Below are 15,892 nucleotides of genomic sequence, written 5' to 3'. Positions count from 1 at the left end.
TGTAACTATAGACACATAAATTTTGTTGGATTTAATTCATACTAAATTTGGATTAAATCCATCTTTTTGGATTGAATAATTAATTTGAACTGCACAATTTATAAAAGGAAAAACTACACAAATAGATCAAATTGTGAAATTATTTATCCAAATTGGACCCAGCCCAAATTATTTATCCTTAATAGATCTATGACCTAAATTATTTACCCTCTTACCCCACTTTCTCTTTCTTATTTCGTGCATGACGTCATAATCACTGCTATGAATTAGTCTTCCGTGATACCCTATCAATATATTGATACCATATCGGTATCATATAGGAGTAGGCTTAATTCTCTGTGATACTGCATCGGTATATTGATACCTATCGGTATCATATAGGATTGAGCTCTTTTTTTAAGAAATAAAAATTAAACAATTAAGAAAAAATTATTAAATTCACAATCTTATTTATTAAACTCTAAACTAGTAGAAAATATATTCTTTGTGATACTTTATTGGTATATTAATATCATATCGGTATCATATAGGAGTGAGCTTAATCCTCTATGATATTTTGTTGATATATTGATACTATATCAGTATCATATAGGGTGGACGTTGACGTCAGCACACGAATTTCAAAATGAATCTATGTCCTTTTAAAATAAAAAGGGAGTATGAAAGTAATGAGGCATTTAAGGGTAAATATTTTTTCTTTTTGGAGTATAAGTGTTCTTTCCCATTTATATATAAGTCCATTTTATTAAATTCAAGTCCAAAGTCCATTTCATCTTGAGGCCCAAGCTCATGCCACGTGTCTAGGTGACTTGGCATCCCAGTCAAGTTCTAGATCAACAAGAGGATGCCACGTGTTCAAATAATGTGACAATCCTGGTCAAAGTTCAACAAACAATCAAAAAGCAACCTTATCACATGATATTTGATAACTCTAAAGTGCAGGAGTTTTCCCCTTTCCGGTTCATTCACTTGTTCTTGGTCTAAAACAGTAATAACATACAAAGGATCAATACAAGGGCTTAATTTACATGAAGTATAACATAATTTCCCTCTTGGGCCAAATCCATGATTCTAATCCCCATTCTAGGACTATTTTCCACCATTAGTTTTATTCTAAAACCCTCCCCTAATGATCACCCACCATAGATTGTGGGTTCTAGAAATTCAATTTACAAGTTTAGGGAGAAAATTACTTACCTTTAGCACAAACAATGGTGGAAACCAACAAGAATTTGCCCTAGGTCACTTATGGTCTCTTAAGAATGAAGTGGGAATGACTAAAATCATTTTTGAACTTTTTTTCGACTTTAAGTTGCGTCTGCCCCACCACAGCAAGACCATTCCGCTCTGGCAACCTCGCCTTGGCGGCAGTAATCCAGCTCTGGTGGGATAGGCGGAGATAGAGAGCTCGTAAAGAGTCTTAAGTCTCCCATTTCACAACATACCCTCATCCCAAGACGTCTTAATTTATACCTTTCATGCTAAGTCCAATTTCGGGAGTTTTACTTATCTGAATGCAATTTCATAAAGTCGTATATGCTCCATATCGTCTTGGCTATCAGCTAACCCAATCAAATTAAAGATTCAGTCTCCCCATCTAATTCTGGATCACCCTAGACTTCTCCTGACTCAGAATTCGTCCAAGTTTGGTCTAGGATCAAATTTTCCGAAGTCACTACCCAAATTTTTTTGGCCCTAGCCCGAATTCCTTCTCTATTAGCTTATTCGTAATGATGGGAGAAGCTTATTATATTAAGGTAGTAGACTTGTTACACAGAGTTAGTAGTGGTATGTAGTTCGGAAACTCATCTATATAATAGAAGGGCTCGGCCTTGATCAGCATTAGAGTTGGCAGCGGACCAACTAGAAAGGATAAGTGTTAGGCTTGAAGAACATTGAGAGGTTAATGGGAATGGTAAGAGTTTGTACATAAAAATTTGGCATGTGTATTCCCTTAAGTGCATGTTTTCTTCTAGTTGATTTCTTTATATTATGCGGTGGTATCGGGTTGACCAATGATGTCTAGTAGTACGTGTTGTTTGTACTGATACTACTCTTGTTATACCACTTCACATAGTATGATTGCAGGGTCAGTGATGTTTCTTAGGTGAAGACAAAGATGATTCTCCAACGGTTTCTACTCTTCCTTCCTTATGGTGGGAGTTGTATCATTACTCTATTTATACTATGTATCTTTAGAAGCTCTTATACCAATTTAGACTAATTCCTTGGAGGGTTTTTAGTGTATTTCATAACTAATTTAATTAGTAAAGGGATTTTTTATGTTTTGTTAACTTCTGCATTGACTTGATTTCAAAATTGGTGTAAGGGTTCTCCTATCTAAGTGTTAGAGTAGATGACCGCACGACCTAATGGGTTGGGCCATGACATGGATACTATGTATCTAGAACAAATTACACATAATTTTGACGTCATGTATCCAGAGATACATGTATCCGAACATATCTGAATGTATTTGGATGCACAAACATATGATAAGATACCTAATATTCCAAACTAGAGTTTATCTAAGTAACTGGCTCCTAAACTAGTGCGATTTAATTTATGTAAGTTCCCCTTAAGTTTATCCATGACTTGTAAAGAAAAAAATAATATATATAATTTAAAAAGAAATATAGTTCCAAATTCCTCAAAATACATGTTTCATGTCGGGATGTCCGAATTCTTCGTTGGTAGAAATTTCTCAAGGGAATAATTTTATATCATAATATGTGTCGACGCATCAATATAATTTCAAATATTCTTTGTTAAGACATTTATCTGTATTGTTTTCATTACCTTATAGTAATTTTATGTAATTTTCAAATAATATATGTTACTTTGTATGTCTCAATTTATATGACACATATAAAATTTAAGAGTCAACCAAAATATTTATATGTCTTTTAAATTTTTAATTTGTTGATTATTGTGATTTACACTGCTTACATCATTCAAATAATATATTCCTTTGTCCTAATATATGCGGCATTGGTAGAATATATAGAGTCAAACAAATTTTTTATGTCTTTTAAATATTTTAAGTTGTTAATTATTGTGATTTGTAATATTTTTATATAATTTTGTGCTTAAACTTTTTAAATTATTAGTTATTGTAATTTATAGTAATTCTAACGTAATTATTAAAGTAGTCAAATACATAAAAATAACCAAATTAAACCTTATGATGAAGCAGGCATGTTGATTCTTATGATTTATAATACTTTTTACGTAATTTTATCTCTTAAATATATTAAGTTATTAATCATTGGTATTTATAATATATTTTACATAATTATTAAAGTAGTCAAATATATAAAATGACCAAAATATCCCTTCAAATAATTTTTGTGGTACATATAAAATTTTCAAAGTCAAACAAAATTATTTACATATCTTTAAAATATTTTATGTTGTTAATTTTTTTACATTTTAAAAAGTAAACAAATTAACGGAAAAATACCTAAAATGACCAAATTGCTCCTTATTAATTAACAGGAAGCTCGTTAACTGCCGGTTATTAATAAGGAATATGTAAAAAAAAATAAAAATACTCACGTGCTCTATATAAAATATGGCCAAAATTAGCATTGTTGTCCTTAAAGAACTTTACATAATTAAGGGGTCGTACTGGTTAGAATTATGCGGATATTAGTTATGTAGGAATAAGTTAGACAGATGTCAGTTATGTAGGAATAAGATATGCAGGTATTACTTCTTTCGTTTCTATTTATATGTCGTCCTTACTAAAAATAGATGTTACTTAATACTTGTTATTTCACAAAATCAATCAATAAATAACACTATTATTCTTATTTTACTCTTGAGAGTTATTAACCTTGAAAGTATGAATTTGACCAACATAGAAAAACTAAATAATTAATTCATATTCATTGGTCAATTTTATTAATCAAAATAAATTAATTTATGTTCATTTATTGAAAACTAACCTCAAGAGAACACTAAATAAGGGTACAATGATAAACTTACCTAGTTTTTTAAAGGACGTGAAATCTAAAATTGTGACATATAAATAGAAACGGAGGAAGTAGTTATGTAGGAGTAAGTTATGCAGGTATTAGTTATGTAGGTATTAGTTATGCAGGTATTAGTTATGTAGAAATCACAATACATAAATTATTTTTTATTGAATATTTAATTAATTATAAATCAATATTCTTTTAAAAAAAATAATAATCTGAAATTATAAAAATAGAAAAATAATAATTTACTTGATAAATAGCCAAATACACAAATATATCACAATTAACTAAAAATTATGATGAAGAAATAATAAAATGCAGTTTTGGGGAATAAGAATGACGAAGCCAAAAAACATGAGGAACAGAAACAGCTTAGTCGACCTTCTCAGTACTCTAAATTAATATACATTATTTACAAACAAATAAGTAAACAAATTAGGGAAAATCATTTTCTTCAAATAAATAAGTAAACAAATTAGGGAAAATCATTTTCTTCATGCAACCGCAATTCTCCCTACAAAGATAAATATTGCACCCAGTGTTTCATGGTTTGCAAGTTTGGCTTCGCTGTAACATTGGAATATTTTCTATAAGTTTTTTTATATATAAAAAAGTAAATAAATTAGGTGTAAATATGTAATTTTATTATTTTAGTTCATGTATAATTAATACCACATAACTTATTTCAGTTCTAGCTAGTATGCATAAAATTATACATAGATTTCCTCATAAGTTATGTGAGTATTAATTATATTGGATTACTAAAACACAATCAAACACCATATAAAATTAATACATGAATAACTTTTATACAACATTTAAAATTTACCTATCAAACATTGTATATAAAATTAATACATGAATAACTTTTATTCCATTTACAAACCAAACAATGTATAAAATTAATAAATGAATGAGCAAGTTATTAGTGTATTAGATTGACTCTTATACCGTAATCAAACGGCTCCTAACTTTATTCTTATAATACTTCCTCCGTTTCTATTTGCATTTCGTCCTTACTAGAAAAGATATTTAATAATATCTATTATTTCACAAAACCAATTAAGCATAAATGACACTATTCTTCCTATTTTATCTTTGAGAGTTATTAGCCTTGAAAATATACATTTGATCACCAACATAGGAGTATCAATTATTGAAAACTTGACTTCAAGTAAACACTAAATAAGAATACAAAGGTAAACTTACCTAATTTCTTAAAGGGCGTGAAACCTATAATGGTGACTACTAAATAGAAACGGAGGGACTATCGACTTTATTTGCATATCCAATAATTTTTTCCTGAATTAAGTTTCACATATCATTCATCACAAACTAAGTTATAACTCATTAACTTATGAACTTATCTAGAGATTAAATATGTGATATCCACATCATTCGAATATTTATGATGATCAAAATTTGCTGACTTTTTTTTTGTGTACGCGCTATGCGTCTCAAAGCTGTGGGTAAAAATAGTAAACCGGTTGTAGACGGCCAAAGTTTATGGAGTACTACATTTTATGAAGTGATGCATGCACTGGTTATGGATGGATATATGGTAGTGATTAGAAGTAACTATGATATTGTATGGTACGGTATTTAAAATTTTGATTAGTTAAATTTGGTTTTTGATTTTTAAAATATATTATATTATTGTAAATCAAATCAATTTGATATTTTTAAGTTTGATTCGGTATTTTACGATACGATAAAATACAAGCATCTTTTTTTGTTTATCAATTAATCAAAAATACATTCCAACCAAGATAGAGAAGTCAAAGTTTCAACCTAAACATTTAGCTCTATACTGATATTGGTTTGTATATTTGTTAGTATTATAATAATATATATAAATTATATTTGTATCTACATATTTCGGTACGATATTCGATATTTTATTTATAAAAGCAAATACCGTATCGAATACCAAAAAAAATTAATTATAATCATATACCACATCATCAACTACCAAAATATCAAAATCGCAATATCAAAAATTTCAATTCGATATGATAATTTGATATCTACCGTACGATGTAAATTCATAATAGTGGCAGTTCGCGGTTTAAGGCATGGGTAACGCGGATACATTTTTGTGACGTGGCATTATTGCTATATATTGTTCTCTTTTTTTGAATTAAAAAAATATTTATATATTATTCTTTTTTTTTTTCAGTGGTTGCTAGTGGGAAATACGTTGGAAATCATTGCTCTGGATTCTAGAAACATAAATTCGACGATGTTGTGGAAAATAAATTAAAGAAAAAGATAACTATTTTCTTAGTCACTTCTTGTCTAGAATTATATCGATAAATTATTTGTTATTATCATGCCATCTAATAGTCATAATTTTAAAAGAAAAAGGATAAATTACTTTCCTATTCAAATAGAAATTAACATGTCACCTCTCTTTCTCCAAAATTATTTAAATAATTTGATAGATAATCTGCCATTATCATTCAAGTCACCTAAATTATAATTTAAATAGAAAAAATAAATAAATGACTTTCCTAGTCATACAAACGTCACCTCTTTTTCTTTTCTTTCATAATCATGGATAGATAGATTACCTGTCATTATCAATTAAGTCATCTAACTAAATCTTGATTTAAAAACAAAAAAGACAAATGACTTTCCTAGTTCTCATAGAGAGTGTAACGGCACCTCTCTTATGTCCAGAATTACATAAATATATAGATAGATTACGAAATAGGTGCTTTTTCTATGCTTTTTACCTTAGTTACTGGGAGGTTTCGGAGAAAACCTATGTGACTTATCATTATTATTTAAGCTAAGTCCCTCTTTCAAGGGGACTAGAGGGAATGCAACTACTGAGACAGCAACTCAAACTAAATCTTGAGAGAAAATGAAAGATTAGTGAGGTAAGGTCTATAGACCGTAAGGCAGAAGGCTTGAAAGGAAGAGCACTCCTACTTACTTTTGGAAGAAATCCTAGACACTTTAGACACCGGATCCTCGGAGGAGTCTTATATGGATCGAAAAAGGGTAGTTTGAATAGCATTTACTAATATTATTGAAAATATTATTCAAATACTTTTACAAGAGGGTTTTATCAAAAATGTGAGAAAACATCGAGAAAACAACAAATAGCCAGCTGTGACAAAGATTGAGGACTATGAGGGTACGATGCTATCCTTGTACTTTGTTTGTTGCACATGGCCTAATGTACACTTGCCCCCTTTTTCTCACTCTTTTGGATGTTTGTCAATTTGAATCTATTTTTTTATGCTACCGAAAGACGGAAAGGGGAACCGACTCATTCCTTTCTTGCGGAGGATGAATCAAGGTCTGAAGTTGGTTCGTCGAGCAAGAGGAGAGAAGGATCAACAAGGATTTCATACTCTATGCTAGTTCTTTTTTTCTCTCCCCCAGATATGCCTTAAATAAGTCCAGGAGTTAATCTAACTCCCACATGATGAAAAAAAGTAAAAGGTCTCTAGAAGAAAATGATCCAATTTGACCACTATACAGAAATAGAAGAAAAAGAGGAAGAATGCATGAAAAATCCAATCCTAATAGGGCTCGCCTCCCGTTGTTCTCTTCGGTTGTAAGGACGACTCAAGATCCCGCCACTAGAACCCAACCCTTAAGATGCTAAGGTCCAAGGGGCTACCGCAGGAAGTAAGCTTCACCTGTAACCTTAAGAAATACAGAAAGTTACCCGGAATTCCTAGCAAGGACTTTGCCTGCTATTCATTCCTAAATCCCTTTCACCCTTAACTAGCTAACCCGATGGGACATCAACAATGGGAATGCCAGTCATTTTTGGATCAATCAAAAGCCCAAAGAGGTTTTTAAAAGGTTAAAAGGTCCGTTGAGTGCCTTAAGGCTAAAGATTAAAAGGATAGAGGGTCTCCTTTCCATAGATTCAATTGGGATTGATTCTCAAGATCGAGCCCTTATCATATGTGTGCCTCTATCGTCATTGATGCATAAATAAAGATACCAATTAGTAGTGATTGAATTCCTTCTATGGTTCCACATGAGAAATCAGTACGAATATAACCTACATGTCCAATTGAACTATGATCTAGAAGTTTTTTTACTTTCGTTTGGGCCATGGTGGCCAGTGCTCCTAAGATCATAGAAGCAATGCTGCAGAAAAAGAAGATCTTTTGTAATGTAGCTCCATAAGAACCATAAATAGAAATATGTGAAATATTAGCAGAAATAGAGATTTTAGGCGCAATAGAAAGGAATGTTGTAACCGGGGTGGGTGAACCCTCATAGATATCAAGTGCCCACATATATAAAGAAAAGATATATGGAGTCCGAAGGGTAGGGGGTTTTCTTCGGGGCTCGAGAGATGGAATAGATAGGGCCCCACAAGTTTAAAATTCGCCGCTGGGGAATTCACACAAAAGGGAAAAAATGCTCTCTGAACTAAACGTGAAAGTCATTTTCCATCAGACGGTTTTTCCTGTAGAGTATCTGGGAAGAACAATAATAAAATAAGGGCTTTCGATTTTGGTCTTACAGCTATTTTCAAAATATATATAAGATCGTAATTGGATCTGCCTATGTTTGGTAAAGAGAATAATCTTATTCTTTGAGAATAATAAAAAATGAACAATGTCCAATGCCTAAGATTAAGCTCTTCTATCTCATTTTCGAGAATGAGATTTATGTTGCACTTTTGTTCTTAGGGCGAGCCCGGCAACCCATGCCAAAGAAAGTTGGCATGTCCCGAAAGGGTACTCTAGGCGTGGTCGGCACTCAAAAACCATCTCTGGTCTCCAAGAGAATCACTTGGTCTCATCACTCATTTGTTCATCAGCGGAAGACTAAAGAATACTAATGTGGGCTTGCCATCATCAACATTCAAAAAAAATAATTAATCCTTAGAAAAAGTAGTTTCAAAGGTGAACGACTCCGATTATATCATCAAACTCTATCTATGAAGCCTCTAACACTATCAGACGGTGCCAACGACATGTCCATAGCTAACTAAAAAAAACATAATATTCAACAATAATAAAAGGATAAAGAGTTTCTCTGAATACAAGAAGGACTCACCAAATAGCTGAAAAATAATGATCTTCAATGATGTGCCTATTGAGGATCTCTAACACTTGTATCTGCATCATAATAAAATGATGTAGGTCGAATGACGTCAGTATGTGGAATGTACGAGTATGTAAAATGGCGGAAAAGTAAGGACATATATCAAAAAACTCCTCTCAGGAAGACTCAGTTCAGAACTCAACATCATCTCAACATTAATATGTAATGCAAATTTAAAAATAATAATAATAAGCAATTCTTTTAACATCATTTACATCTCATCAAAATATCATTTAATCCAAAAAATCAAATTTATTTAAACTCAATTCTTTTGCTCTTTCAAAACTCAATAAAATACATATATAGTATTAATTCAAATCACTCTTTTTGTCAATGACTATTAAAAGTCGGCATCTTTACTCAAAACATGCATAAAAATATTCATGAACATCAAATCAATTAGGGTTCATGGAAAAGTAGCCACGAACAATAATCTAATAATATGAGAGATAATAATAATAATAATTTTAATGCATAAATATATCTAACTCAATAGAAGAAGAATTAATTCATTTAGAATTTAAGACTTGGGTAAAACTCAACTATAACTCAATTACGATGAATTTAAATATTGAGCGCATGGATGAACTCAATCCAATGCTATGAATAGCCATACATACCTTGAATCTAAAGCTTTACTCTGAATTGGAACACTTTTGAACCCCTAGTCTTTTCCCCTCGCCAGACTGTTTTGTGTACTATCCAGAGTATAAGAATCACCGAAATAGTATTTTTACACTACTAAAAACTAAAACTATATTTGAGAATGAGTAAAGAAATATATAGAGGGAAGAGTTACTTGAGAAAGCTTGATGAATAAAATGAGAAAATAAGGTGGGTATTTATAGGTGTGGAGGAGGGACCTAACAATAAATAAAAATAATTACAAAGGATGATCTTGAAAATTCAATGGAGGATTTTGATGTCATGGGTGATGTCAAATGATTCTAGATCTTTCCATGGTAGGTGAGATGAGTTCTCTTTTAATGGAATATCCTTTTTCGGAGCTGAGTTTGAATAAGATAAATTTCTCATTAGGATTTGATGTCTTCATATGCATTGTAGTCATGAAGTATAGTTTCATGTCATTCAAGAATCAACCAATTTGGATATATGGTTTTTCTTCTACAAATACTCCATTTCGTCACAGCACTATGTCTTGCAAAACATAATTTATTTGACCTACTTAACCTTCAAATATTAAGATATGGTCTCATAAAAGTTGTAGGTAATAATATTGGGGATATTCAAAAATTTGAATCACCTAATTTAGACCATCCTATGAAATGGTATGCCCAAAATACAGAAACAATATCATTTTCGTCGAGAATTGAAATACCACATACAACGTTTTAGGGGGTGTTACAGGAAGGAATACTTTCATTAAAGTCTTACATACCTTAGAGTAAAACTTAAAGATAATAAACATAATTTGTATAATCAAAATACTTTAGGCATGAGAGAACATAATTACAATTAAAATACTTTAGGCATGAGAGAACATAATTATAATCAAAATGCTTATGTTATGAACAACACCCAAGAAAAATTGAAGTTGGATCCAAAATCCAGGGAATGCATTTTCTTAGGGTATGCTGATGGAATCAAGGGATATCGCTTGTGGGATCCCACAGCCCGCAAGGTGGTAATCAGCAGGGATGTTGTATTTGTTGAAAACAAGATACAAGCAAAAGAAGGTAGCACTTCAAAAGAAAAATCAGAGACTACTACAGTTGAAGTTGAAGAAATAGAAGAAGTTCCAATTTCTTTTGAAGAAGCACCATAGCACGAAGAACAAGAGCAAGTTGAGATTGAAACTCCAGAAGTTCGACGGTCAACTAGGGAGAGAAGAGAACCGGCTTGGTACTCAGATTATTCTATGGAGAGTAATATTGCATACTGTCTATTAACAGAAGATGGAGAGCCTTCAACTTTTCAAGAAGCTATGAAAGGCCAAGAATCATCTATGTTGGTGATAGCAATGCAAGAAGAAATTGAAGCTCTTCATAAAAATAAAATATGGGATCTTATTCAATTACCACAAGGAAGGAAGGCCATTGGAAACAAATGGGTCTACAAGATCAAACACAATGGTAATGATCAAGTGGAGAAGTATCGTGCAAGATTGGTGGTGAAAGGATTCGCTCAGAAAGAAGGTATAGACTTTAATGAGATATTTTCTCCGGTGATTTGAATCACAACAATTCGAGTGGTCCTGGCGATGTGTGCTACATTTGACTTGTACTTGTAGCAGTTAGATGTCAAAATTGCATTTCTTTATGGAGAGCTTGAAGAAGAAATTTACATGCTCCAACCAGAAGGTTTTGAAGAACAGGGAAAAGAGAACTTGATTTGCAGGTTAAACAAATCTCTATACGGTCTCAAACAGGCGCCGAGATGTTGGTATAAGAGATTTGATTCCTTCATTATAAGCCTTGGATACAACAGACATTGTTTGGATCCTTGTGTTTATTACAAGAGATTTGGTGATGAAGATTTTGTTATTTTGATGTTGTATGTTGACGACATGTTGGTAGCAGGCCCCAACAAAGATCGTTTCACAAATTTAAAGTTACAATTGGCTAGGGAGTTTGAAATGAAGGACTTGAGACCAGCAAACAAGATTCTAGGAATGCAAATTCACCGAGACAGAAATAATAGGAAGATTTAGCTTTCTCAAAAGAACTACTTGATGAAAATCTTGAGACGCTTCAAGATGCATGACTGTAAGTCAATTTCTACTCCACTCTCTATTAATTTCAAGTTATCCTCAAGTATGAGTCCTAGCAATGAAGCAGAGAGGATGAAGATGTCTCAAGTACCGTATGCATCAGTAGTGGAAAGTTTAATGTTCGCCATGGTATGTACAAGACCTGACATTGCCCAAGCAGTGGGAGTGGTTAGTCGATACATGGCTAATCCTGATAGAGAGCATTGGAATACTATTAAAAGGATCCTGAGATACATCAAGGGTACCTCAGATGTTGCAATGTGTTATGGAGGATCAGACTTTACTGTTAAAGGTTATGTTGATTCAAATTATGCAGGTGATCTTGATAAAAGCAAGTCCACCACAGGTCATGTGTTTACTCTTGCTGGAAGAGCTGTAAGCTGGATTTCAAAACTGCAATCTATCGTGGCTACATCTATGACGGAAGCAGAATATATAGCAGCTACACAAGCTAGCAAAGAATCAATATGGATGCAGATGTTACTGGAGGAGCTCGGGCACAAACAAGAGAAGGTTGCTCTATTTTGTGACAGTCAGAGTGCTTTGCATCTTGCAAAGAATCCGGCATTTCATTCAAGGACAAAGCACATACGAGTTCAGTATCACTTTGTTCGTGAGAAGGTGGAAGAAGGCAGTGTGAATATTCAGAAAATTCACACTAATGACAACCTACCAGATATGTTTACAACGCCGATCAACAGTAACAAGTTTAAATGGTGTCGATTTTCTATTGGTCTAGCAAAAACGTAACATTGCAGTACCTGGGTAGAAAGGATGGTGTGAAGACTTAATTAATTCTCAATTAAATCTTCAAGTAAGAGAATGTGAAAAGAAAAGAAACGAAAAAGAGGAAGAAAAGTCAAAAGTTGGCAGGCAACCTACTTTTGTTGGGAAAAAAAATGGAAAAGTAACGCGTTGGGCAGAAACGCGTTGAAAACGCGTTGGCAGAGACGCGTTTTCTACTTTTTATTTCCTATAAATAGAGGGCCTCTTTCCCTCATTTAAATCATCCCAAAAAATTCCAGAAAGAGAGAGTAAGAATACAAAGAGAGTCATACACCAAGATAAATATTGTAGTATTGAGTGTCTTCTTTAGTAGTTGTTCCTTTTACAAGAGAGAAGTGTTAATTGTTGTTTTCTCCTCGTATTTGAGAGTTGTGTACTCCATATTAAAGTAGTGAGATCCTTCTACCCCATGGTTTTTCCCCTTTATCAGTTAGAGGGGTTTCCACATAAAATTCTCATTTCCAATTTATTTTCATATTACTTATCATATCAAACTTTAGTTGTGGTGCTTCCTCTCCCAAACACTATTAACACCACCACCACTGTGGGTGGATTTCCCATCGGCGGTCGCCTTTCGTAAACATGAAGTTGTGCAAGTGGTTACTATGCTACGTGTTGGAGAGAATGCTACGCGCGAAACTTTAATGGGACATGATCTCACACTAGACGACGCGTATAAAATTGTGGTTATACGTACTTGCACCGAAGTGGAAGGCGATTACTTAGAGACACATAACAGAATCTACGATAAGCCAATGATTCCGATTGGATTGCTTCCACCTGATGAAATATTACTAGTGGATGAAAGGACTTTTACTGGTCAGGCAGATTGAGAGAAGATTTCCAATGGCTCGACCGACAAAATCCAACATCTGTTGTGTTTGTGGGATTTGGGAGTGAATGCAAATTAAGGATGGATCAACTATATCTAATAGTAAACGGAGTACAACTATCAGGACTACCATTTTTGTGGCTATTACAAAAGCCCAATTGGGCTTCGAACGATGACTACATTGATGCTTTTCCATCGGTCTTTGGAGAAGCAACGGAAGGGAGAGGGCTGGCGCATGTTTGTTGGGCACCAAACAAGGAAATTCTAGCACATTCATCAATTGGAGAGATCTCTCTTTCACGCGGGATGGGGTTCGACTATTGAAACATTGCAACATGGCCATGTTCTTGTGGTGTTGCCTTTCATTTACGATCAAGGATTGAACGCGAGATTACTAGTAGAGAAAGGCATGGCGATTGAAGTGAAGAGGAGAGAAGAAGATGGATCGTTTAGTGGAAATGACATAGCAATGTCATTAAGAGAAGCGATGGTTTCTGAGGAAGGAGAAGAGCTAAGAGCTCGAACAAGAAAGGCTGCGATTATTTTTGGTGACCGAAAGCTTCACGGCTCCTATGTTAGAAATTTTGTTGAGTATTTGAAAGGTAATGGTGAGATGAAGGTTTAATTAGTCATCACCTAGCGGCTAGCATATTACAAATAAACGTTTATGTGCTCGATGCATTTCAAATTGATAATTTATGCAATGAGTAGTTCCTCCCTTGTTTGTTTTGGAGAAAATGCCAGCATACAAAGCGAAAACTCTTTTTATTAGGCTTATAACATGAACATTGGTAGTGACTTTGCTACCCCTATATGTAATGATGCATGATTATTATATATAAGACACTTCCTGTTAGTACCATTTTTTTTCGATAATCTTCAAATAATCTATAAATGTGTAGCATTGGATGAATCACACTGCCAAGAACCTTGTTTTGGGATTAAAAAAATTAGTATTTCATTTTAATTTACATGAGAGATAACCTTAATTCACTTGTATTCATTATTGAAGTGCTTAATTGTCCTCTTATAATTTGGTTTAATAAGATATATACCCCTTCTATTTAAGTTTATTTTCTTGTTAGTCCATTTCAAAAAGCGATTTATTTTTATATTTGGACATTGTCGTAAAAATGAATCTTGTGCATCTATACAATTTCAATTTGAGCAATTTAGTCCTCCGTTAAAATGTTGGCCTTGTTATAAATTAAATTGGCAAAAGAACAAATAGAAGGTAAAGAGGAGAACAAAGATAATAGGAGAAAGGAGCAGAAGAGAAGAGCAGAATATGCAAATATTTTGTATTTCGATACCTTCTTCACTTCATTTACATGCCTGCAATATATAGGCAAAAGATAGGCTAGAAAAAAAGGAAATCTGTGGGTTGCCCACTTATCAGTGGGCCCCACTTATATAAAAAAACATCCACCAAACATCCACTAACTTTCTAACACTCCCCCTTGGATGTCCACGTGTAATGTGCCTCCATAGATGTTGTGTCTACATATCTGGTAATACGCCTTAATTGCTGCCTCATTAAAAACCTTACCAGGAAAACCCAGTGGGACAAAACCTTGGTTAAGGAAAAAAGAGTGCAGCGCGTATTTTACTCCCCCTGATGAAATCATTTGATATTTTGGAGACGACGCATTCCAACTTTATATCTTAATTTCTCAAAAGTTGATGTTGGTAATGCATTTGTGAATAAATCTGCAAGATTATCACTTGAACGAACTTGTTGTACATCAATTTCACCATTCTTCTGAAGATCGTGTGTGAAAAATAATTTTGGCAAAATATGTTTCGTTCTGTCTCCTTTTATGAAGCCACCTTTCAATTGAGTTATGCACGCGGTATTATCTTCGAATATAACTGTGGGTACTTTAACATCATTTTCCAGACCACATCTTTCTTTGATGAACTGTATCATCGATCTCAACCACACACATTCTCTACTTGCTTCATGAATTGCTATTATTTCAGCATGATTTGAAGAAGTAGCAACTATAGACTGCTTTGTAGATCGCCATGATATAGCAGTTCCTCGGTGTGTAAACAGATAGCCTGTCTGAGATCGGGCTTTATGTGGGTCTGATAAATAACCTGCATCTGCATAACCAATAAGGTCTGCGTAACCTTTGTTAGTACAAAACAAACCCATATCAATAGTACCCTTCAGGTATCGCAAAATATGTTTGATACCGTCCAATGCCTTCGCGTTGGGGATGAACTATACCTTGCTAGCAAATTAACAGAAAATGTTATATCAGGCCTAGTTGCGTTAGCAAGATACATAAGTGCACCAATAGCACTGAGATATGGTACTTCAGGACCAAGAATTTCTTCATCCTCTCTTGGAGGTCGAAACTGATCTTTTTCCACTTCAAGTGATCGAACAACCATTGGAGTACTTAATGGATGTGCTTTGTCCATGTAAAATCTTTTTAAGATTTTCTCAGTGTAGGCTGATTG

At 33.4% G+C, this 15,892-nt stretch overlaps 1 pseudogene; it reads left to right on the top strand.

Annotated features, from left to right (window-relative positions):
* The first annotated feature begins 5,433 nt into the window (after window positions 1-5,433).
* On the top strand, window positions 5,434-14,045 carry LOC129892713 (soyasaponin III rhamnosyltransferase-like; annotated as a pseudogene).
* Window positions 14,046-15,892: the final 1,847 nt, after the last annotated feature.

The sequence above is a fragment of the Solanum dulcamara genome, chromosome 6 (assembly GCF_947179165.1).
Source record: "Solanum dulcamara chromosome 6, daSolDulc1.2, whole genome shotgun sequence".
NCBI lineage: Eukaryota > Viridiplantae > Streptophyta > Magnoliopsida > Solanales > Solanaceae > Solanum > Solanum dulcamara.
Note: the sequence above shows the minus strand (reverse complement) of the source record. Positions and strands in the feature narration are given on the sequence as shown.